The sequence below is a fragment of the Hibiscus syriacus genome, unplaced genomic scaffold (genome assembly GCF_006381635.1).
Source record: "Hibiscus syriacus cultivar Baekdansim isolate YM2019G1 unplaced genomic scaffold, ASM638163v2 tig00110365_pilon, whole genome shotgun sequence".
NCBI lineage: Eukaryota > Viridiplantae > Streptophyta > Magnoliopsida > Malvales > Malvaceae > Hibiscus > Hibiscus syriacus.
The window spans coordinates 855,417-882,884 of NW_024062703.1; the positions used below are offsets into that span (position 1 = coordinate 855,417).

Genomic DNA, 27,468 nt, shown 5'->3' on the forward strand with positions numbered 1-27,468 from the left:
CTTATAGTGATTGATGGTCCTACCGCCTCAGGTGGCAGTTTTATAGAGTTCAATTCATGGGTTCCGAGCGAAGGGCCTCCCACGATGGGACTTACTAGCCAGAAAGCGATTGGGTAACTTTGTGTATAATTGTGCGGTGATGGGATGCTAGGAGATTGTTTTTTCTGAGGTTTACATGATTGGTTTCTCATCTGTTTTTACAAACTTCATTCAAAGTTCATTCCATTCCATTCGTCTTTCGAAATTGCAGCAAGTAACACATACACAGGAATAGGTTTAATAATTTGAAGTAGCAAAATACGTTTGGATTAGATTTTGGGTTTACAAGAAGATACATGATTATTATTTTTTTCAATAATTTAAGGATTTTAATAGAAATTAAATATTTTTATTAATGTATCACGTCATTCAACTTACTACAGTTAAACCACATCTTAATTCAAACGAAACGAAAGTGGTTGTATATTATATATTTTTTAAATAGAATGATCATACGTTTATAAAACTAAAATAAAAGTGACCAACTATGTAGTTTACCCTAAAAAAACACTTCCATTATTTGAATAAACTTTAAGCTTAAAGCAAACCATCATGACAAAAGCATCAACACACATACAAAATGATCATTCGAAACCATTTTTTCCAACAGTGATACATCAACATGGTTGCATCATCCTGCAACGCCGGCCGGCCGGCCCTCGGAATTCTAAAACTACGATTGCCTATGTCAAAAGACTGTATTACAGGAAACAAGTTATTATTCAGAATCATAACAGAAGAAAGGTGTCGAGAATCACAAAGGGATAGTAAAGTTAAGCATGATTTGCCGATGAAGACGATACAAAAACTCGCCAAAACGGCCGTTGCTTTCGCCGGTGATTGTTGGCGATGAGATCGGTCTCGGATCTTCTCAGCATCTCCCACATCACCTGCACATCTTGGTATCCACATGTTCGTATATCATCGTGTAGCTTTAAAAGCCCAGCACCTGCATCAATTGTTATGGAATTATGAGCCAAAAAAACCAAACTAAGGGTATATATTTGTGCTGTGTTTTTGTTTTATCGATCTAGTTTAGCAGCGATAAGGAGGAGGAGGGGTTGAAAACGCACCGTTTTTGCGAGCTTTGAGAGGGGAAGAAACGGCGAACCGAAATCTACGAACAGGGAAAACCATCTTGCTCCACCAATCCATGAACCTTTCTTTAACTCTGCTCTTCTTCTTGCTGATTTTGATCTTCTTCTTTCCTCCACCTCCGACGAACACTCCAAACGCTGTCGTTTTTAACCCTGCCAGGCCTCTTACAAAGAAGAAGAAGAAGAAGAAGGTTGTTTACAAATTACAAAGAAGGAAATCAAAAAGTGAGTTTTCATCCAATATTTTTACAAAGAGAAGAAGGAGGACACGTGACCTGTGACCAATATATATATATATATATATATATATATATATATATATAGAGAGGGAAACATTGGCTTTAATTTCTAGAATTATAAAGTTTTAAAAAGAAAATAAAATTAAATGGATTTATTTTAGTGGGCGGCGGTTCATTTGTTTGTATCGAAGACAAAATGAGGTAGGAGTTAAATTCATGCTTTCGATATCTATTGGCTAAGGAAATTTGTAACTCTTCTTCCTTTTAGACTTATTCCATGCGTTTTCTTTATTTATCATTGATAATGGTTGATGTGTTTATTTTGTAACAATATAAATGATTATCAACTCGACTCTATGTGTCTCATTTATTTATTATTGATTTTCAAAACATCAATTCAGAATATGTGACAACTTTGTAATTTTTTTTGTAAAATTAAGAAATCTTATTAATATGCACGAATCAAATGATCTCAATAATTAAATAATGATTGTTATTTATAGAGGTCTCGAATTCGAGCATCAGCGACTCTAGCATAGAAGTTTAAACGTTTAATGTCAAATAATTTAGAGTGTTTACAATATATACTATTTTATAATCAAGAAAAATGGCCGTTAATAAATTCAATAAGTTTGATTATTATTTGATGGAGTCTTTGCGTGTAATTCTATATCATAGAATTTAACTTCAACTTTCGGTTAAATAAAAATAATAATTTAATCAAATGATATAATTCAGCTTTTTTATTAATAAAGTAAATTGTTCTATTAATATTATTAAATAATTCAAACGTATTTTTAAAAAGTACTCGTCCTCTTAAATTAATCTTATTTTTTATGAGATAGTTTTAGTAAATTGGAAAGTATTTTGTTAAGGAAAACGATGATTAATTTGGGAGAGTATGCTTTCTAATGTAATCAATAATGAGCTTTTAATTTTTGTCTAATCAACTTAATCTACACGTGACATCGAAAATACACAAAATTTTATATTAAGATATAGAACGTTTAAAAAGTTAGAAGTAAATTATTAATGAATAAATATAAAAAAAAATTAAATTATATGAGAATTTAAAATTTTTAGAAGATGATTATCTATTCATCTTTGTGCGACACCTAAAGCTTATCATATTCCTAAATGACTTAGTATATATTTGGGGATAAATTATGCTATTGGTATGTAAAATATTGATTTTGATTCGTTTTAGTACGTAAAGTTTTAATATTTTAAAATCTTCTCACTTCTGTCTTGGTACTAAAGTTTAAAATTTTTCAATTTAACTACTCAACTTTCAAATTGCTCCTATTTTAATCACTCTAATTTATTTTATTAATAATTTTGTGACATGGCATTTTTTATTATTTTATTAATACATAATTAAAAATAAAAAATATATTTGAAAGTCAGAGTGATTAAATTATGAGTAATTTGAAAATTAAGTAATTAAATTAAAAAAAAATAAACTTTAGTGACCAAAATATGAGTGAGAAAATAGTTGAGTAATGAATGATGTAATTTACCATAAAAAGGTGTCATGAACAAATTACCCGTTAAATTTTTAACAAAGACGTACTAAAACGAAACAAAAACTAAACATTAAGTATGCTTTTAAAAAAATAAAAGTTTAGATACTAAAATAAAACAAATTTGATAGCTTAGGTACTAATCGCATAATTTCCCTATATATTTATATATCTATAATATACTTAATTTTTTGATTGAGTTAGTATTGATTGAATAAAAGTTAAAAATATATTGTCACTTAATAATTTTTTTTATTAATATGAGATAAGTATAAGACATTATCTGATCAAATATAACTTTTAATCATTTGATATTGAACAATCACACCCTTAATATTCCTGGTGCTCGAACGCAATATCTTAATAAATAATAATATTTTTTATCATCAAGATCGTTTAATTCATCATCACTTAATAATTTAAACTTCAAAAATAGAACTACAATTTGATACACGTGATCAATGTGGGGGAATGATTAAATTATAAGATGTTGAAATTTTCAAACAAGTATTAAAGGCTGTTGTACTGCTGTCACCCACCATGGCACAAGACTTTGAAAATATTGGAATAAAAACAGTGAATTTTGAGGGGTCGTGGGCTCGTAGCACAAAGATTCTTCAATAATTTCAACTTTAAATTGAAATAATTGTGTATATATAAGAAACCGCTCTTTAATTCCAATCAATATAGTGATCAAACTCAACCGACAAATGATGCACGGATTATATATTTTTTTAGTATTTTGGTTTATATTTGAGACCCTTTATTGTCCCTTCAAATGATATTATTTTAAAATTGAGTTAATTACATTTTGATCATTTTCGTTTACGTTTTGTTTACTTTTCCACATTAATTTTAAAAAACATAATATAACATCCTTAATACCGGGTTAGTGACCAAATTGTGAGATTTTAAAATTCAGTGACAAAACTAGATAAATTGAAAATTTTAGGGACATAAATGAAATATTTTGTGTAAGATGATTTAGCAAATGAAAGAGGAATAAAGGGGTAAATGGGTCATTGAACAAGGGAAATGATTAAATATTTGGTGTGGGTATTTTATAACCCACATGGAACAAATTTTGGGGGAAGCAAAGGTTTCCATACATTTCTTCATCACTCTTCTTCTCCAACCGTGAAGCCCCATAAGTTAAGTCGGATGGAAATTTGTATTATAAAGGAAGAATTGTGATATCAGACGATGTTGAATTAAAGAAAGATATTTTGACAGAGGCTTATTGCAGTCTATTGACGATGCATCGGGTGGAATCAAGATGTATATGGATTTGAAGGATCGGTATTGGTGGCCAGTGATGAAAAAAAGTATCATCGAATTTGTGTCTAAATGTTTGGTATGTCAACAAGTCAAAGCCGAGCATCAAGTTTCGTCCGGAATACTGCAACCACTTTCCATTCCTCAATGGAAATGAGAAAATGTAACGATGGATTTTGTACCGAATTTGGGTGATTGTTGACAGATTAACCAAGTCAGCACATTTCATCCTTGTTAGAACTGATTTTTCTATGGAAAAGTATATTGAGTTGTATATTAGAGAAATTATTAGACTGCATGGAGTGCCAGTTTCCATAATTTCTGACCGAGACCCTCGATTTACTTTGAGATTCTGGAAATCCCTGCATGCAGCGTTGAGAACTCGCCTAAACTTTAGTATGGCTTTTCACCCTCAGACTGACGGATAATCAGAGCGGACTATTCAAATATTAGAGGATATGTTGAAAGTGTGCATAATGGAGTTCAAATGATCGTGGGAGAAGTATTTACCACTGGCAGAATTCGCTTAAATTAATAGTTATCAGTCCAATATTAAGATGGCACCCTATGAGGCATTATATGGAATGAAATATCAGACGCCATTAAACTGGTATGAGCTTAAAGATCGAAGTGTTCTTGGTCCGGATTTGATTCAAGATGTGGAAGAAAAAGTTTGAGAAATTCAGCATAATCTTAAAGTGGCATTCGACCGGCAGAAGTCATACTCTGATCTTAAAATAAAAGAAATTGAATTTGTTATTGGGGATGATTTTTTCTTGAATGTATCTCCTTGGAAGAAAATATTAAGATTTTGTCGGAAAGGAAAATTGAGTTCTAGGTTCATTGGGCCATATGAGGTTGTTAAGCGGATAGGACTAGTGGTATATCAGTTATCTTTGCCACCTGAAATTGAGAAAATTCATAATGTCTTCCATGTATCCATGTTACAGAGATATAGGTCCGACCCCTCTCACATCGTTGCACCAGAACAAGTAGAATTCCAACATGATCTGACCTATGAAAAAGAACGAGTGCAAATATTGGCTTATGAAGTCAAAGAGTTGAGGAATAAAACGGTTTCGTTGGTCAAAGTTTTATGGAGAAATCACAAAGTAGAGGAAGCAACGTGGGAATGTGAAGAGGATATGCGACATCAATACCCTCATTTGTTCGTGTAATGAAAATTTGAGGACGAATTTTCTTAAGGGGGAGATTTGTAACATCCTCAATACCGGGTTAGTGACCAAATTGTGAGATTTTAAAACTCAGTGACCAAACAAAATAAATTGAAAATTTTAGGACATAAATGAAATATTTTGTGTAGGATGATTTAGCAAATGAGAGAGGAATAAAGGGGACAATGGGTTATTGAACAATGGAAATAATTAAATATTTGTTGTGGGTATTTTATAACCACGTAGAACACATTTTGGGGGAAACAAAGGTTTCCACACATTTCTTCTTCTCCAACCGTGAAGCCCCATAAGCTAAGGTGAGTTAGTTTCCTTTGGTTAATTATTGAGATTAAGGTATGGCTATGATTAAGGAAGTATTAGGAAAGTGTATGAAATCAAAAGGAGGTATAGAAACACAAAGGATGATGAGATGTGGATGATTTAAAGTATGAAGTTTTTAAGTGAAAATTTGAATAAAAATATTTAAATGAATTTAGGAGCTAAATTTGACTTGTCATAGGTGTGAACAAGAAATAATAAGTGTTAGAACTAAGTTTGGATTGCATGGAAACTTAGTAAATTTCTTAGTTTCAAAAATTGAAATAAGATGTTTAAGTTTATAAGGTGTTAAGAAGATAAATGATAGTTAAAATGGTTGTAGTTGAGTTTGGTGGTATGAAAGGGGCTTTAAATATAGAAATTTGGTGAAGTGTTGATAATTTTCGGGTGAAAAGAGCCTGTTCTGGGCAAGGGGTGCCGATACTCTATGAACATGTATCGATACCCTAAGACCATTTTAGATGAACATCTTCATGAGGTATCAATACCGAAAGAGGTAGTATCGAAACCATAAGGCAGGTATCGATACCTAGAAATATCGAATCTAATTTGGGTATCGATACCATTTTTAAAGGAGGTATCGGTATTGTACATTGGGGTATTGATACTACCTATTAAGAAAATATGAATTATGGTCTTCAATAGTTTAAGTTATTAAGTTTGAGCTATACGTTTAGGCTTCTGATAATTGTCTTGGGAATTATATTTATATAGATACTGAGCCTATATAAGTTTCGGAACAATTGGCAAGTATGATCGATCGAGGGAAAGGCAAAGAGATATATGTGAGTGCATATACATAGTATGATTATAATAGTATATTAAACTTTGGACTTGTGATAAGTCTAGTTCCAATACCACTAATACATGTTTACATTCCATGATATGATACATGAAATGAATTCATATTATATGCATTATATGACAATGATCTATATAAATATGTATGAGAAATTTATATAAGTGATGTGATAAAAAGGTAAGAAATGATATATCTATCTGATGTAAACTGTGTGAATTGTGAAAAACCCATGTTATGTAGATGAGAGCTATAGGTATAATTGACATACCAAGAGTCGAGGGTCTATGCGGTCCTTCGGGACATATATGTATCCTTTGGAACATCTATGAGGTCCTTTGAGACACATACTTGGTCCTTGGAATATGTATATAATTCTTAAGGAATTTATATGTGGTCCTTATGGACAATTTATATGTCACTTGGGTGCATTTCTACGCTGCACTTCGGTGCAATTCTACGTGACACATCGGTGCATTTATATGAACTGTGGTGACAACATTTGTGCACAACCTAAATGCACTCACATACCTTAAGTTCTCCGTATTGTATCATGGGCTAATGAATTATTAATATGAATTCATAATTGTTACCTTGACAAGTTTATATGTGAATTGCATGATTAAATAAGTTGCATTGCATGAATGTTTTATATTTCATTTTTTATAGTATTATTACATATTATGTCTCACTAAGTCGATGACTTAGCGTGTGAGTGTTTCACACGTAGGATCCAAGAAGCTAGCTGAGCAAGGATAAACAACGAGGATATCATCACTTTTGCAGATATCAGATCAGAAGCAACTTAAATAGTAGGTTATTTTGTTATATAAATCAATGTTGACATGTAATAAAAGGTTTAAGTTGTGTATGCTCTGAGTATTTTGTGAACTTTGTATAAACATATGTATAATATCGTATTTTCTTAATATAAGTCCAAATGTTTTATTATTTTGTTTAAGTATATGGTTTTAAAAGTCAATACGACATCTCAAACTCGTATCCGGGTCGGGTACGGGTTGGGGGCGTTACATTTAATGGTATTAGAGCTATGGTTTAGCCGATTCTAGGCATAAACCAAAGTCTAGAGTGTCCTTAAATGAATACATGCTGACAGTTAGTGATAACTTCTGATCTGATATAGAAATGAGTAAGTTATCTTGCTAATAGAATGATATGTTTATTTTATTAGATATCCGGACATAGTAGCTCCTGAAGTGAAGCGGGAGAGGATAGGCCAACTGAAAGTAGTAATTCACCTGTCGTGGTCAGGCAAGGTGAAAGACATGCATCTCAGGGAGTTCCTGTACAAGACCAGGATACATTCTTCAGGACGTTGGACGCTATTATGACGAGTCTCCAACCTCCTGCTCCATCAACTCAAAGAGTGAATATAGCAAAAAAGTTTAGAGGATTAGGAGCTGCCGAATTTAAGGGAGAAGCCGAGGAAGGTCCAGTTGCGGTGGATCTTTGGCTAAATGATTTAAAAATCATGATGGATAGTCTCTACTGCTCTGACGTAGAGAAGTTGGATAGAGATGTGTCTTTGCTAAGGGGACAAGCTAGAATATGGTGGACGAACGTCACTATCAGGTTGATGAGTGATCAAGTGACTTGGTCTATATTTTTGGAAGAGTTTAGGCACAAGTATATTGGAGATCAATTCATCAGGCAAATTAAGCAGGAGTTTATGAATCTGAAACAGATGAATCGCTCTGTATATGAATATGAGTATGAGTTTAATAAGTTGAGTCGGTTTGCTAATGAACTCATTCCTAATGAAAAAACGCTTTTGAATGGTTTGTGGAGGGCTTGCGCCCTAGACTGAAGGAAATGTTGATAGTATTAAACTTATACTCATTCCATGAGGTGATTAATCGTGCAAAAGCTCTTGAGAGAGCTCAGAATGAAAGATTTGGGGATCAAAAAGTTCAGACATCCAAATGAACCAGTGCTTCTTCAAGTTCGGCACCATCAAAAGAGGAAGAGATTCGGGATTCCGACCTTAAGTTAGATCTGAATCAGTTGCATCTTCTGCTAGAGGAGCAACTCATACAAGAGCTAGACAACTGCAGTCAGTGTGATCTGGTGTTGGGAGATCCAATAAGAGCCAAGCAAGACAGTGTCAGCATTGTGGGAAGAATCATTTTGGGACATGTCGGATGGCTTCTAGAGCTTGTTTCCGATGCGGAGATGCCAGACATTTTATCCGGGATTGTCCGTTGATGGTTGGTGAGTCTGCACTATCCGAGAGAATTGTTTCTGCCTCACAACGAGGAAGAGGAAGAGGGAGAAACCAGTCTGAATCCTATACACAACCTGAAGTCCGCTCAACCGCACGATTATATAATTTAAAGACAAGTGAAGATCGTGATTATCCATATATTATAGTAGGTACTTTCCAGTTGTTTGATAAATTGATTTTGGTATTGATTGATACTTCCACTTATTCCTATATTAGCAACAAATTAGTAAAAGAATTGAGAATTCCATTAGAAGCTACGAGTAATGAGGTAATAGTAACTAACCCTTTAGGGCACAGTGCTCTGGTAAATAAGGTTTGTAAGGGGTATTCCATAAGGATTCATGGAATTGAATTCCCCGCTAATCTGATGGAACTACCCTTTGATGAGTTTTAAGTAATTTTGGGGATGGATTGGTTGTTCCGTTATTATGGAAATGTTGATTGTAGATTGAAAAAGGTAACCTTGAGAAGCTCGGAAGGAATAGAAGTGAATGTGATCAGTGAAAGAATTAATCCTTTAGCAAATGTAATATCAACGATGTCAGCAAAGAAGTTGATGCTACAAGGATGTCAAGGTTTTCTTGCAAATGTGATAGATACAAGAGCTAAAGAAAAAGGTTTAGACGAGATTCCAATAGTCCGAGAGTTCCCTGATGTTTACCCTACGGAGTTGCTAGGATTACCTCCAGATAGAGAGGTAGAATTTCAAATTGAAGTAATGCCGGGAACAGCTCCTATTGCAATGGCACCTTATCGTATGACTCCGAAAGAATTACAAGAGTTGAAGAATCAATTGCAAGACTTGCTAGAGAAGGGATTTATTCAACCAAGTGTATCACCTTGGAGAGCTCCAGTGTTATTTGTTAAGAAGAATGATGGTTAAATTCGTCTCTGCATTGATTATCGACAACTCAACAAGGTGACCATTAAGAATAATTATCCCCTCCCAAGGATCGATGACTTGTTTGATCAGTTAAAAGGAGCTTCAGTATTTTTGAAAATTAATTTGCTTTCCGGTTATCATCAATTGAAGATTCAGGAGAAAGACATTTCGAAAACAACTTTTAGAACGAGATATGGTCACTATGAGTTTATCGTGATGCCATTTGGGGTAACAAATGCACCTGCTACTTTCATAGATCTCATGAACAGGATATTTCAACCCTATTTGGACCAGTTTATAGTTGTCTTTATTGATGATATATTGGTGTACTCGAAATCCAATGAAGAGCATAGTGCACATTTGAGGATAGTTTTGCAAATTTTAAGAGATAATAAGCTTTATGCCAAATTGTCCAAATGTGAGTTTTGGCTAAATGAAGTGATTTTTCTGGGGCATATGATCTCTGCAGATGGGATTCGGGTGGATCCTCAAAAGATAAAGGTTATTCTGGATTGGGATGTTCCAAAGACTGTGTCTAAAGTTCGAAGTTTCCTTGGCCTTGCAAGTTATTAACGAAGATTTGTTAAAAAAAATTGATGATAATATTGCCTTTAACAAAACTGATGAGAAAGAACGTACCATTTGTTTAAACTTCGGGGAGTTAAGAAAGTTTTGAAGTGTTAAAGAGAATTTTGACAGAAGCTCCGGTATCGATCCAACCTGAATCTTGCAAGAATTTTGTGGTTTTCAGTGACGCATCTCATAATGGATTGGGATGTGTATTAATGCAAGAAGGGAAAGTGGTAGTGTATGCATCGAGATAGTTGAAACCCCAAAAAAGAATTATCCAACTCATGATTTAGAAATGGTTGCAGTAGTGTTCGCTCTCAAGATTTGGCGTCACTACCTGTACGGAGAACGTTGTTACTTGTATACGGATCATAAGAGCTTGAAGTATCTGATGACTCAAAAGAGCTTAATTTGAGGCAAAGAAGATGCGTTGAGTTCTTAAAGGATTATGACGTAATAATTGATTTTAATCCTGGAAAAGCTAACATGGTAGCAGATGCTTTAAGTAGAAAAACGTTTGCAGTCTTACGAGCTATGGACGCCATGTTATCTTTAACTGGAGATGGTGGTCTATGCGCAGAATTAAAGCTTAAACCAACATAGTTGGATCGAATTGAAGAATTAAAAAGTAAAGATGTATTGTGTTTGAAAAGAGTAAAGCAAGTAAAGAATGAAGAGAATAAAGATTTTGAGGTTAAGTTGGATGGAAATTTGTATTATAAAGGAAGAATTGTGATATTAGACGATGCAGAATTAAAGAAAGATCTTTTGACAGAGGCTCATTGCAGTCCATTGACGATGAACCGGATGGAACCAAGATGTATATGGATTTGAAGGATCGGTATTGGTGGCCAGTGATGAAAAAAAGTATCACTGAATTTGTGTCTAAGTGTTTGGTATATCAACAAGTCAAAGCCGAGCATCAAGTTCCGTCCGGATTACTGCAACCACTTTCCATTCCTCAATAGAAATGGGAAAATGTAATGATGGATTTTGTTTTGGGGTTACCCATGAATCCGAACAAAAAAGATTCAATTTGGGTGATTGTTGACAGATTAACCAAGTCAGCACTTTTCGTCCTTGTCAGAACTGATTTTTCTATGGAAAAGTATATTGAGTTGTATATTAGAGAAATTATTAGATTGCATGGAGTGCCAGTTTCTATAATTTCTGACCGAGACCCTCGATTCACTTTGAGATTCTAGAAATCCATGCATGTAGCGTTGGGAACTCGCCTAAACTTTTGTACGACTTTTCACCCTCAGACTGACGGATAATCAGAGTGGACTATTCAAATATTAGAGTATATATTGAGAGTGTGTATAATAGAGTTCAAATGATCGTGGGAGAAGTATTTACCACTGGCAGAATTCGCTTACAACAAAAGTTATCAGTCCAATATTAAGATGGCACCCTATGAGGCGTTATATGGAAGGAAATATCGGACGCCATTAAACTGGTATGAGCTTAAAGATCGAAGTGTTCTTGGTCCGGATTTGATTCAAGATGTGGAAGAAAAAGTTCAAGAAATTCAGCATAATCTTAAAGTGGCATTCGACCGACAGAAGTCATACTCTGATATTAAAATAAAAGAAATTGAATTTGATGTTGGGGATAAAGTTTTCTTGAATCCTTGGAAGAAAGTATTAAGATTTGGTCGGAAAGGAAAATTGAGTCCTAGGTTCATTGGGCCATATGAGGTTGTTAAGCGGATAGGACCAGTGGCATATCAGTTCTCTTTGCCACCTGAAATTGAGAAAATTCATAACGTCTTCCATGTATCCATGTTACGGAGATATAGGTCCAACCCCTCTCACATCGTTGCACCAGAACAAGTAGAAGTCCAACATGATCTAACCTATGAAGAAGAACGAGTGCAAATATTGGCTTATGAAGTCAAAGAGTTGAGGAATAAAATGGTTTCGTTGGTCAAAGTTCTATGGAAAAATCACAAAGTAGAGGAAGCAATGTGGGAATGTGAAAAGGATATGCGACATCAGTACCCTCATCTGTTCGTGCAATGAAAATTTGAGGATGATTTTTCTTAGGGGGAGATTTGTAACATTCTTAATACCAGGTTAGTGACCAAATTGTGAGATTTTAAAATTCAGTGACCAAACTAAATAAATTAAAAATTTCAAGACATAAATAAAATATTTTGTGTAGGATGATTTAGCAAATGAAGGAGGAATAAAGGGGCAAATGGGTCATTGAACAAGGGAAATAATTAAATATTTGTTGTGGGTATTTTATAACCCCACGTAGAACACATTTTGGGGGAAACAAAGGTTTCCAGACATTTCTTCTTCACTCTTCTTCTCCAACCGTGATGCCCCATAAGCTAAGGTGAGTTAGTTTCCTTTGGTTAATTATTGAGATTAAGGTATGGCTATGATTAAGGAATCATTAGGAAAGTGTATGAAATTAAAAAGAGGTATAGAAACACAAAGGATGATAAGATGTGGATGATTTAAGATATAAAGTTTTTAAGTGAAAATTTGAATAAAAATTTTTAAATGAATTTAGGAGCTGAATTTGACTTGTCATAGGTGTGAACAAGAAATAATAAATGTTAGAACTAAGTTTGGATTGCATGGAAAACTTAGTAAATTTCTTAGTTTCAAGAATTAAAATAAGATGTTTAAGTTTATAAGGTGTTAAGAAGATAAATAATAGTTAAAATGGTTGTAGTTGAGTTTGGTGGTATGAAAGGGGCTTTAAATATGGAAATTTGGTGAAGTGTTGATAATTTTTGGGTGAAAAGAGCTTGTTCTGGGCAAGGGGTACCGGTACCCTATGAACAGGTACTGATACCCTAAGGCCATTTTAGATGAACATCTTCATGAGGTATCGATACCGAAAGGGGTAGTATCGATACCATAGGTATCGATACCATAAGGCAAGTATCGATACCTAGAAATATCAAATCTAATTTGAATACCGATACGTAAGTAGGGTATCAATACCATTTTTAAAGGAGGTATCGGTATTGTACATTGGGGTACCGATACTACCTATTAAAAAATATTAATTATGGTCTTCAATAGTTTAAGTTATTAAGTTTGAGCTATATGTTTAGGCTTCTGATAATTGTCTTGGGAATTATATTTATGTAGATACTAAGCCTAAATAAGTTCCGGAACAATTGGCAAGTAAGATCGATCGAGGGAAAGGCAAAGAGATATAGATGAGTGCATATACATAGTATGATTATAATAGTATATTAAACTTTAGACTTGTGATAAGTTTAGTTCCAATACCACTAATACATGTTTACATTCCATGATATGATACATGACATGAATTCATATTAAATGCATTATATGACAATGATCTATATAAATATGTATGAGAAATTTATATAAGTGATGTGATAAAAAGGTAAGAAATGACATATCTATGTAATGTAAACTATTGAATTGTGAAAAGCCCATGTTATGTAGATAAGAGCTATAGGTATAATTGGCATGCCAAGAGTCGAGGGTCTACGCGGTCCTTCGGGACATATATGTATCATTTGGAACATCTATGAGGTCTTTTGAGACACATACTTGGTCCTTGGAAAATGTATATGATTCTTAAGGAATTTCTATGTGGTCCTTATAGACATTTTATATGGCACTTCGGTGCATTTCTACGCGGCACTTCAGTGCAATTCTTCGTGGCACTTTGATGCATTTATATAAGATGTGGTGACAGAATTTGTGCACAACCTCAATGCACTCACATACCTTAGGTTCTCGGTATTGTATCATGGGCTAATGAATTATTAATATGAATTCATAATTGTTACCTTGACATGTTTATATGTGAATTGCATGATTAAACAAGTTGCATTGCATGAATGTTTTATATTTCATTTTTTCTAGTATTATTACATATTATGCCTCACTAAGTCATCGTGTGTGAGTGTTTCACACGTAGGATCCGAGAAGCTAGCTGAGCAAGGATAGACAGTGAGGATGTCATCACTTTTGCAGATATCATATCATAAGCAACTTAAATAGTAGATTATTTTGTTATGTAAATCAATGTTGGCATGTAGTCAAAGGTTTAAGTTGTGTATGCTCTGAGTATTTTTTGAAATTTGTATAAACCTATGTATAATATCGTATTTTCATAATATAAGTCCAAATGTTTTATTTTTTAAAGTATATGATTTTAAAAGTCAATGTGACATCTCGGACTCGTATCCGGGTCGGGTACAAGTTGGGGGCATTACACATAACATATGATCACTTTCATTTTTATTTAACTAAGATGTAGTCATTGAGGGTTAGTTGATGTTAGATTTTTAACGGTTGTTGATGTGACATAGTCAATATATAAAATTAAAAAGGGTAAATTACACAAATGGTCACTAATAGTTGAATATTTTTTTATTTTTTTGCTGAAAATTTTAAAATAACAAATTGGTTTATACCATTTTGTGATATATGTCCCCCAAGCGGTTTCTTTATCCCCTTACTCTACACTGCCTGTTAAGAGTCGAAAAATGCCTAGAAAAATAAAAGCCATGAAAAAGAAAAAAAGAAAATACACCTTTGTATTGAAAATTTATCGAACTTTTCCACCCTTGGATTCTCATCTTCATTGGTATGGAATACTTCATCAAATTTGTAGCCCACTTTTCCGGTTAGTAGATGAAGGAGAGAGATAATAGAAGAATCATAAGGAACTATTTGATGATTTAGTGACCAATTTGTTAATTTTAAAATTTTATTAGGGAAAACAAAAATTTACTCAAATATTACTGACAACATCTTAATTAAATAAAATGACAGTGACCAAATATAATGTTTTTTGAATGGCTTAATACAAAAATAAGTGACTGAACTTTACCTTGAAAAACGTTTTATTGCCTAAAGAAATTTTCGCTAAAATTAGGTGCCTAACGTTTTCATCGGAGCACTTTTAGGTGCATGTATCGTAACGGCCATTAAGTGACATGTGTCGAGTTATGGTAATTTTGAGAATTTATTTTAAAACTTTAAAAAAAATAAAAAAATTATTAAAAAAAACAAATCATCACGCAAAACAGCATACCCTTATTTTTTTCTTCTTCTCCCTTCTTCTCCCTTCCCCTTTCCTCATTCCATGGTCATTGTTCAGCCAGTCATAACCGTCATTACCACCGTCGTTAGCACCAGCGTCGACTCTCAATCAAACCCCCGTTGGCATTTCGTCGTAAATTGCCACTGTTTGCCGTGGAGAAGCATTCGAAGGTTCATTGGATTTTAACCCACCATTGTTGTTTTTCGTTTATTCTGTCTGATCCCGAAATCCATAAGCCACACTGTCACCACCATTCGTACCACTGTGTAGTTTCGCTCAAAATCCATCCTCTTCGTCGCTCTATCGGTGATTTTCCCGCGTTCCACGGTTGGTATGAAATGAAAGATTTTAGTTTTTTTAGAGTTTTTTTATAATTTTATTAAATTTTGGAGTATTTTGTAAATAAATTAAGTTTTTTTCTTATATATTAAAAAATAATATTTTTATTATTAAAAAATTAAAAAAAATAAAGGGACAATAAGTGTAACTGAGAAAATATTAGACACTAATTTTTAGCGAAAATTCTTTAGACACCAAATATTTTTTTAGTAAAGTTTATATAATTATTTTTACATTAAGTCTTTTTGAATTAAGTAAAAATAAATAAACAAAATATATAAAAAATGATCAATCATGTAACCTTTAAAATTTGAACTCAGATAATATCTCTTGTTGCAACGTCTAACATGTGATGTGATCCTTTCAAAAAAAAAAGTAAAATGAATAAACATGTGATATTTTGATAGGCTTTTATGGCCCATCTGGATCTTCAGCCTTTGGGTCCTTATGTAATAGTAGATAATATCCAATGATTTAATTTAATATTATGAAGAAAATAAAATAGACCTGGGATAATAAGTGCTTGTCTTCTCTTCTTGACTCTATATTTCTTTTCTCAATTCAAAGATTGTTTGGGCATATATTATAAATATAAATTCTAATTATTTAATTATAGTATACCATTGGTTGTCAATCACGTTTCATTAATATTTCGATTTTCAATAGGATGAACATAAAATTTTATACTAATAAAAGTTTACATTGGAATTATAGAAGTGTATAATTATAAAATTTTAAGAAAGATAAAAAATAATTATCAATGAAATAAACTATATATTAAAATTTTCAAAATTATGATCATCCTCTAACATAGATAAATTCATCCCTCATTTTGACATTAGTATAATAAATTTCTCCAAAAATATATGTTCTCTCTTTTGCCTTTATTTTTTTTCTTTGAGTTTGTATAATTTTTTATAAACAATATCAACTTTTTCTTCTTTAATTTTCTTTAGTCGTCAGTGGCACCGTTTTGATGATGATTGTCGACCACCGGTTTTCTTTTCTCTTTATTTTTTCTTTTATTTTTAATAAGAATAATTCTGCATGTGTTGCACGTTTAACTTACCTTTGTGACATGTGTATCTCTGTCTTTATGGCACATTTTTTGTTTTTTTCCTCGGTCGTTTGTCTGTTCTTTTATTTATGTTTTCTCGGGGTTGAATTTGACAACGCTACGACTAACCAAGATGGCGCTTATTTGAAAACTTGTTGATATTCCCTATGGACCTTCGAATTGAATTTGGATGCGTGATTTGTGTTTGTGAATAGTTTCTCACAACGCTCGGCTCTAATCTACAGCTCTTTGTAGTCTTTGAATAGCTTAATTATCTTTTGTAGTTCGTTTGCCGATGCAATCAGAGTTACTGATATCTATTTTTGTACGAGCCTTTTGGTTGGGTTTTAACCTTTTCCAAGTATGTTCCTTATATGATCTAAAGTGGTTAGTTTCAATGTTATACGAAAAGTTCAAGTTATGTATTTAGTTTAAGATGATAGTTGTAAACTATTATTATAATTTCGAATATTTTCACTTTTTAATAATATTAGCGGCTTCTATTAAAAAATAAATTTTTTAAAAAAAATCTTAATTGAATTAAAGAAATGCAATATAGCATTCATTTTTTCATGTTGCTATTTTTTTTTATTAATATAGGGTAAATAAAAGACAATATGTTTAAATTTAAACTCTTAATCTTTCGACATTGATAGCTCACACCTCTGACATCTATGGTGCTCAAACTCGAGTTCTAATGAATAACAACAATTATTTTATCATAGAAATCATTTGATTCATTCTCGCATTGCTGTTTAGTCGAAGATAAATATTTTAATAAAATTTGTAAATATCATAATCAGTTTTAGAAAGACGACAGACTCTCCACATTAAAATATTTAAAAATAATATTTGGTAAAGTAGAAAACTTATACAAATATTATAAAAGGCTTAATACTAAAATAAGTGCCCAAATTATACCCTAAAACTCAAATAGGAGCCTAAACTAATTTTCGTCTCATCTTGGTGCCTAACGTTGCAATCGTTACCCGTTTAGGTGTTCGAGCTATCAACGGAGTTAATTTTTGGTGTTAAGTGACACGTGTCATGGTGATTTTAAAATTTATTTTTTAAAATAAAATAATAAAATATTATGATATTTATAAATTTAACAAAACACTAACTTTTCTTATATTATAAAACAACCCCAAAATCCCAAATTTTAACCTTAATCCACTGTCGCCCCCTTTCCGGTCACGACCACCGCCACCAACGCAGTTTTGCCATCCTACTACTCATACACCGTCGTATTTTTCGTCGATTGGTCGTTGAAATCGCATGGAATCACGATTTTAATCCTAGGGTTCAAGCAGTTTAAAACGTTGATTTGTCGTTGATCAGTCACGATTTCATGGGGGTTTTGGTCGCCGGGGGGATGGGAGGTCGAGTGGAGTTTCGTCGACAATAAAAGGTGGCGGTCGATGTGGGTTTAGGGGTTGAAATGAAGATTTTCAAAGTTTTGGGGTTATTTCAAAAATGTGTTTATGTTTTTTAAAAATATATAAATTTTATTTTTTTAATTTTAAATATATTTTAAAATTACCAGATTGTGACACATGTCATTTAACGGGAAAATTAACACCTTTACCGACTCATACACCTAATTGAGTAATATTTGTAACGTTAGGTACCTGAATGAGACGAAAATTAGTTTAGACACCTATATAAGAAAATGGTATAGTTTATGCACTTATTTAAATTTAGAAAACTTATTCAACGGTCGTTAATATAATCATCAACTATTGTAATTAGATGAATTCAATTGATTATAATTTTTCAAATAATAATTTAATTGTAATGTGATTGAAATTAAAGATTTACTTAATTTTAAGGTACAATTAGATGGATTAAATATATTTAAATCATTTATCTTTTCAATATTAATCTAAATTTTTTAATTGGATCGATGAGAAAAAATAAAGTGGGCCCAATGAATATAAATTTTTAAAAGGCTTTAGAGCCGTTTTTCTCTTTTAAGAAATCGGCTTTATTTTGAGAACGGGCTCCGGATATGAGGCAGACAGAAAGATATTAATTATATATATTCATTAAATTCATAAATTGGTACACAAACTATACATTTTTTTCAAGACAGTATCCATTTATTTCCAAAAAGTACTTAAACTTTGTTCTTTTTCCCATGTTAGTACTTTAAGTCAATCATTTGTTATTCAATGATTGTCAACGATGACATGACTCGGTAATTAAATGATAGCCTGAGGTGGCTTTTGTGCTATGTAACAAGGTAATTTATGTGATGTCGTATAAATTTGTTATATAATCTTAAGGCCTTGGTAGTTAATTAATCAATAGTTTTCATTTACAGAGGGATTATTTTGACTCAAAATGAAATAATGAGGGTCAAATTACTTAGAAAAATAAAATAATTATTTAATCAAACGTCAATATTTTATAACATGTTTTTAGTGGGAATCACATTTGGGACAGTTTAAGAAGAAAAATAAAATTTATAAACCATTTCTGAGTAAGAAAAAATAATTTAGGGAGTGATTTAGGAAATAAGCCTATATATATATATATATATATATGGTAATTGAGGAAAACACGAATAACTAAAATGGTGGTAGGTGAAGGGTGCAATGGGTGGTCCAACAAAGACGAATAGAGCGGAAAGGGGTAGGTAAAAAGCGGTCATGATCGCTTGAGTCAACTTGCCATCTTCTTCAACCAAATATGGACCCCATCTCCCCCCACCCTCACCAACCCTCCACACCATTTTATTGGAAAAAACACTCGCACAATACCAAAATAATTTTGGACCGAATCAAATTAAATCGAAAATATTTACCCTAAATTTAATTTCTCGACTTTAGTTATATATTTCATAAGATTCATTTCAACTCGCCTCAATTCTAAATTTTAAAAGTATCTAATACTAAAAATTAAATTGAAACTCTTTAAAATAAATTATTTATCCATATAAGAGACTTATTTATAAGAATAAATAAGTTTCGTCGATTATCGAAGGTTCACTTTTAATTAATGAAAAGAGAATAATTATTGATCGGTGTGTCTATGCAAAAGAGAGTTAGTCATAAAAGTGAGGACTTAGAGGTTGAGGAGGTTCCAATCCATTTCTAGGACGTGTAGAAAAGTATTTATAATAGTCCTTATTTAATAGTGTCAACATAAAATAAATATATTTTACTAACTTTAAATTTTGTTACGATAAATCATATAAATGTATTAAAAAATTGTACCAGGAAGATATAAATTTCTAAAAGCCCCAATAAACAGAAAAAAAAATGTGTTAGAAAACTTGAACTAACGAAAAACTAATAACAAAACAATGATGAATCAATTATAGACCACAATTTCCCCACTTTCATACCACAGATGCTAATATCATCATCCAACAGTTGATGAAATACCCATCTTATCCTTTCACCAACTCCCCTTCACCAACTTTAATTTAATTACTATATCAATATCAAAGCCACCTATCATTTCCTCTCGGGCTCCTATTACCAAATCAAAGCCTAACTATTTTTTTTCAAAGCTTGTCTTTGCAGCTCAACTCCCACCAAATCCCAAATGGCACCACAAGCTGAACCGCAACAACAACAACAACAAGAAATCATTTTCCGATCAAAGCTTCCCGATATCTACATACCTAATCACCTCCCTCTGCATAAATACTGTTTCGAGAATCTTTCCGACGTCGCATCGAGCCCTGTTTGATCGATGGAACGACCGGAAAAGTTTACAGTTACGAAGATGTTGAACTCACCGCTCGGCGAGTCGCCTCGGGGCTTAACAAGCTCGGCATCCAACGAGGTGACGTGATAATGATTTTGTTACCCAACACTCCCGAGTTCGTCCTCTCGTTCCTCGGGCTTCGTTCCGCGGCGCCATTGCGACGGCGGCCAACCCCTTTTTCACCCCGACGGAGATCGTGAAGCAAGCGAAAGCCTCCGCCGCGAAACTCGTAATCACGCTGGCGAGCTACGTCGACAAAGTGAAAGAATTCGCCTTAGAAAACGATGTGAAGATCATGTGCATCGACTCCGCCCCGGAGGGCTGCTTACATTTCTCCGAGCTCACACAAGCCGACGAACGTGACCTCCCCGTTGTCGATATCTATCCAGACGACGTCGTTGCGCTGCCATATTCGTCGGGAACCACGGGGCTGCCCAAGGGGGTGATGTTAACGCACAAAGGGCTGGTCACGAGCGTGGCGCAACAAGTTGACGGTGAAAATCCCAACTTGTATTTCCACGGTGAAGATGTGATCTTATGTACTTTGCCTATGTTCCATATTTATGCCTTGAACTCGATCATGCTTTGTGGGCTTCGTGTTGGTGCTGCGATACTGATCATGCAAAAGTTCGAGATCGGACGGTTGTTGGAGCTGATACAGAAATATAAAATTACCATTGCTCCGATCGTGCCGCCGATCGTTTTGGCGATCGCTAAGTCGTCGGAGACCGATAAATACGACTTGTCGTCGGTGAGGATGGTGAAGTCCGGGGCAGCTCCGCTGGGTCAAGAGCTTGAGGATGATGTAAAAGTCAAGTTCCCCGGTGCCAAATTTGGGCAGGTATGGAAGTTTAAATATTTTTACCCGTCTTTTTTAGTCAAATTATTATTTTAGTTTTGAAAATTCAGATTTATAATATTTTATTTTTGAATGATATCATTAATTAAATTAAATAATTAATATCATTGACTTGTAATTAAATGTTAACCTAAATAAATTCTTAGGAACAATTCTACAGCTTATCATGCTAAGTAGACATTGAATCTGATACTAAAAGTAAAAAAAAATTAATAAATTATTTGAAATTAAAATAAAATTTTAAATTTTAATATAATAAAAACATTAAAGACATATTTTTTATCTATTAACGTGTTAGTTATACACTTATACTCGGTCCAATAACTCGTTTTTCATATATAATTTTTAAATTTAATAATAGTCTTATATTATTCAATTTTTCAAATTAGTTGATGTCCGTAGAAATTAAGTTCAGAAATCAAATAATTTGTTAGATATATATACCATATTGGTCCAAATGCATTTTTTTTTCTAATTAAGAAGTGGACGTATTTTTTCTCTCCCTCTCACAATAATTTTATTATTTTATTTAATTTGATGAAATTATTCTTTACATATTAAGTTCAATTTTTAACATTATTATGATTATTTTATATTGATGCAATTAAAATTATAATTATTCAAGCTATACGTATCTATTAATTTGGTGGATGTGGCTGGCCAACCTCCTATGTCACATTGGTGTTTGGTTTGGTATCTTAGGCCCCACTGAAAGGAACATGCGAAAATTTTCAACAACCTAACTTTGACGTACACTTTAATTAAATGTGATGCTTGATTAGGTTAACATCACGAAATATCGAACTTGATCTTATCTAAAAATTTGAATATCTAAAAATTTCATATATTGAAAAATAATTTTAAATTTTGTGATTTAATGTAACTTATACTATATTTTTAATATGTTATTTTATATATTTAATTACTCACACAATAAAGAATTAAATATCCTAATTTTTATTGGGTTAAAGTTTTAATGAGTTAATGGGTTACTCATTAGTGGGCTAAAGGTATCTAAAATACAATTGTCCAATTTTTTCGGATTTTCAGATAATCCGAAATTAAAATATTTTCCGATCCGATTATCCAAATTTTTTTCGGATATTCAAATTTTCGAATTAGATCACCGGATCTAATCTTTTTGTACACCCCTAAATCGAGGGCTGATTATATATATATATATATATGTTACTCCTTAAGTTTGTAATAAAACTTTTAAAATTTATATTTATTTACATAAAATTTTTATGTTAGTTGCCAGATTTCAAAATTAATAGCAAAACATTGTTGTTTTGTAGGGTTATGGAATGACAGAAGCTGGACCAGTTCTAGCAATGTGCTTAGGATTCGCCAAGGAACCCTTCGAAATAAAATCCGGGGCCTGTGGTACTGTTGTAAGGAACGCCGAGATGAAAATCGTCAACCCCGACACCGGTTCATCACTTCCGCGAAACCAGGCCGGAGAGATTTGCATCCGAGGTGATCAAATCATGAAAGGTATGCTACTTAATTTACCAACAAGGAAAAACATCATGAACAAAGTTAGCTGAATGTGTTTTTGTTGCAGGATACCTTAATGACCCTGAGGCCACAGCTAGGACCATAGACAAAGACGGCTGGTTACACACAGGGGACATCGGTTACATCGACGATGACGAGGAGCTCTTCATCGTCGATCGATTGAAAGAATTGATCAAATACAAAGGGTTCCAGGTAGCACCCGCCGAGCTCGAAGCAATGCTCATCGCTCACTCCGATATCATCGATGCCGCCGTCGTCGCGTAAGTGTCGAACAACACCATCGATGTTTCTACGGTATATCGAAATCCGGGCTCTTCAATTTAACTATGATATGTGATTGCAGCATGAAGGATGAGGCAGCAGGGGAAGTTCCGGTGGCATTCGTGGTGAGATCGGAGAAATCGCAGATCAGCGAGGATGAAATCAAGCAGTACATTTCGAAGCAGGTGGTGTTCTACAAGAGAATAAACCGTGTGTTCTTCATCGAAACCATCCCAAAGGCGCCATCGGGGAAGATCTTGAGAAAGGAATTGAGAGCTAAACTGGCTACTGGAAACCACTGATTTGACGTTTCTGCAATTTGAAAAATAATATACGATGGGTGCAAGCACTAAATGGGAACTGTTCATATATGTTCCTTAAAAAATATCTGGAAATTTATACAAGATTGTAAATTGTGAGATAAACATTTCCATCTGCTGAATGGGATGTAATGACTAATATCTTTGTTTTTCATTTTTCATGTTTTTTCTTTCAGTCCTTGTACTCTTCGGACTTTTAAGATTTAGCCCCTCTACTTTTATATCTTCAAATATCAAAATGAGGATTATTATAAATTTAGATTTAATAATGTTGGCAAATTGTTTCCTACTTCTTTATTTGTGGATTAGCTTATCCATATACTATAAAAATATCATTATTTCTGTAATTAATCAGCTAACCTTTCAAATTCTTTATCTTGTTTTCTGAAATCTATTTGTTTCCGGATAAGAAGTTTACAGGGGTATATTAAGGTGCTTTAAGAAAGACTTAAACTCAGCAGATTAACGACATTTTGGTCCCCCGACAAAATGGAATAGTTTTGAATCAGAAAAGTGGCATTCACTTTCCAGGATAGGCAATTCATGTGCTCACAAAGAATCTCTTCTAGGATGGCAAACACAATTTCGTAGATTTCGTACCGTACTCTCTCCAATTAGGCGGGGATGTGTATAACTTTGTAGGTAGAGGCGGGTGTGGATTTAGAAAGTGATACTCATCGCGAGTAGTGGGCGGGTGATGGGTTTGAGACCTTACCCGCCCCACATCTGCCCACCCCGCATTTGTCCACCCCACATCTGCCTGCCTACTAAATACCCATTAAATTTTAGATCATTATGAATTTAGGTATAATTTTAGAGACTAATTTATAAATCTTAATATTGTATAAGATATAACTTTTAATCATTGGTTTATTTTATTATGCTTATTAATGGACGTGTTTGTTTTATGTTTGTTGCTTATGTATAACTTAAGGTTGTCGTCAGGCAGGTCTAACCAATACATCTCCAGTTGGGTAGTGGTGTGTGGATGGATTTGAGAAAGCATCCGCGTGGGTGGGTTTAATTAGAAAAAATTTACCCATTATGATGATGGGCGGGTGTGAATTTAAAAATATTAAGTGGATATAAGGATAGGAGAAGAGTATCTACACTCGCCAAGCGCGATTGCCATCCCTACCCTCTTCCATTAAATTATCATATCCACTTTCCCACGCAATATGTGTTGCACTGGTAAATTTGTTGTGTGAAATACGAGTAACTTAAACAAGGCATTAAGTTTTGATACTTGTCATAAATTTTGGGATAAATTACTTGTTTAATACTTAAACTATTAATTTTGATATGTTTTAGTACTTAAATTTTCAATTTTTTCAAAATCATACCTAAAGTTAGTTTTTGTTTCTTTTTAGTTCCCCACCATAAAAAACTTTAGATTTTGTTTTATTTTAATCTCTCTTTCAAAAGTTAACGTTAATCTTTAAAAAATTGAAATTTTATGTACTAAAACGACCAAAATTGATATTTTAGGTACTAAACGCGTTAACTTTTTAACGGTTGAGTACTAAAATAAAATAAAAACCAAACATAGGTATGATTTAAAAAAAATGAAAATTTACTTACTAAAACATACCAAAATTAATAGTTTAGGCACTAAATGTGTAATTAACCATAAATTTTGACTAGGTGGTGGGTACGTCATTTATATATTTTTGTACAAATTATTATTGTTGTGGTTATTAATAATCGAGTTAATTGTATTATACATCTCAAACTATAATCTTCATTTTTAAATTAGTCTTTAAATTTTTTAATTATTATATTTTCTTCCCTAAATTATGAATCTCATTATAAATAAGTCCTTAAACTTTTAAATATTTTAATTTCACCTCTAAACCATGATCCTCTTTCTAAATTGGTCCCCAAACTTTTGAATATTCCAATTTCATCCACAAATTCATCCAAATATGTAATTAGTTTCAACATAATTTAACCTATTTTTTTTCAAATTATAATAAAATAGCTTGGCCTAACGATTTTATTAATAAGGGGTGTGATTAGTATATACATGTAGTTTGTTATGAAACTGGAATGTTCAAAAAGTCAGGGACCAATTTAGAATGAAGATCATAGTTTAGGAATAAAATTGAAATGTTTAAAAGTTTGAGGACTAATTTAAAATGATAGTTATAGTTTATGGACTAATTTAAAATGAGGGTCATACTTTGAGTACATGTGATGCAATTAACTCTTAATAATCGGATATGTTGTTATTATCAGAATATGTGATTTTTTCGTTTCGATTCATTAATAATGTTTAGGGTAAACTACATAAATGACCACGTAACTATGGGCCATGTCACGAAATAACCACCACTTCAAATTTGTGACAATAATACCACTGACCTATTTAAAAGGGTTCAAAATAACCACATGACGTTAACATTTAACGAAGGTGTTTATGTGGCAGTTAAAAAATTAGTATAATTAGGGTGTAGGTCATTGTAAAGTTACATATTTGCGATGCTGGCACCCTTCTTTGTTTTCTTCCATTTGGTCACTACTTGTATATGATTTGTTTCCTTAGATTTTCATTTAATCCAATTTAATCCTGATTTTATTTTAATTTGTCTAATACCTTAATTTAACATTAACTTTAAAATCTTTTATTCTAGTCATGTATTAAATTTGTAGATTAAATCCCCTAGATTTTAGAATTAATCAATTTGATCACGAAGATTAACTTTAATTCTTAATTTTTAATTAGGTCATAATTTCAATTTAATTTAATAAATTTATTTCTCCAATCAAATTGTGACACATGTCGTAATCTTATGATTATAATTTGAATATTAACTATAATATATAATATATTTTTTAATATGAATTATAATATATATATATATTATAATTTGAATATTAAACTATTTTTAATGATTTCATATATATAATCATTAAAAAATAAATACGAAAAAAATAAATTTAGTTTAAAAATATGAAAATCTTAAATCAATTATTTTAGTGTTGATTGTCAACGGTTGATATTCATTGTTCTTCTTTTAGTATTTTATTATATTGTATCTCTTTTTTTAAATAACTTTACCTCTATAACTTGTTTTTCTTTATCTTTATGGCATGTTTCTCTTTGTCTTTTGGCACGTTTTCGACCGTTATTTTTGTTTATTCTTTTCTTAAGGTTAGGTTTGACAATGTCACGACTGATCAAGATGACATTTATTTGTTATCATGTTGATATTCTATGCTTTGAACCCTCTGATTGGATTTGGATACACGATTTGTAACATCCTCAATATCGAGTTAGTGATTAAATTGTAAAGTTTCAGAATTTGGTGATTAAAGTAGAATAATTGAAAAGTTCAATGACTTATTTGAGCTATATTGTGTAGGATCAATTTATAAAGAAGGAGGATTAGAAGGAAAAATTGTCTTTTTATAGCAAGATAATTATTTGGGTTAGTACTATATTAACCCACATGGAAGTATAGGAAACCAAAAATAAGTTTCCAGAGTTTCTTCTTCATCTTCTTCATACGTGAGACCCAAGCTAAAGGTAAGATCTCTTGTTAGTGAATTTATTGATGAATTTATGGTTGATTTATGACCATTAGACAATAGTTAAGCTTAAGGGAAGCTTAATTTGTTCTAGAACAACAAGATGATGGAGTTATGAATGATTAAAGTAAGGAAGTGAATAAGTGAAATCTTGATAGAAAGGTATTAATTAGATTTCAAGACTAAATTTAACTTGTCATTAGTGGAATTAAGGAATAGGAAGTGTTAGAATGGAATTATAACATGTTGGAAATTGAGTGTGATTCTTGAATGTCATATAAAAGATAGGATTTTGAGTTTAAGGAAGTGATTATTGAGTAGGAATGAGTGTAAGTATATGTATGCAAGTTAGGGATATTAAAGGAGGTGAAGTATGAATAGTTGAGCTGAAAAGAGAGTGATTTTCGTGCTCAAAATGACATTTCTGGGCTAGGGGTATCGGTACTCATTCAACAGGTACCGATACCCTCTTAAACGAAAAAGAATAACATAATGTAGGGAATGTACCAATACCCCAGTTGGGTACCGATACCCTCTTGAATGAAAAACTAACAGAATGCAATTAGGGTATCGATATCTAATATAGGGTACCGATACCTACCTTAATTAAAAGATGAAAGT

At 32.6% G+C, this 27,468-nt stretch overlaps 1 long non-coding RNA gene and 1 pseudogene across 1 annotated transcript; both read left to right on the forward strand.

Annotated features, from left to right (window-relative positions):
• On the forward strand, positions 1–26,875 carry LOC120121218. Its single transcript, XR_005515974.1, has 3 exons — positions 1–193; positions 11,502–11,514; positions 26,863–26,875. It is a non-coding gene; the product is annotated as an uncharacterized LOC120121218 (long non-coding RNA).
• LOC120121217 lies at positions 20,085–23,525 on the forward strand (annotated as a pseudogene).
• Positions 26,876–27,468: the final 593 nt, after the last annotated feature.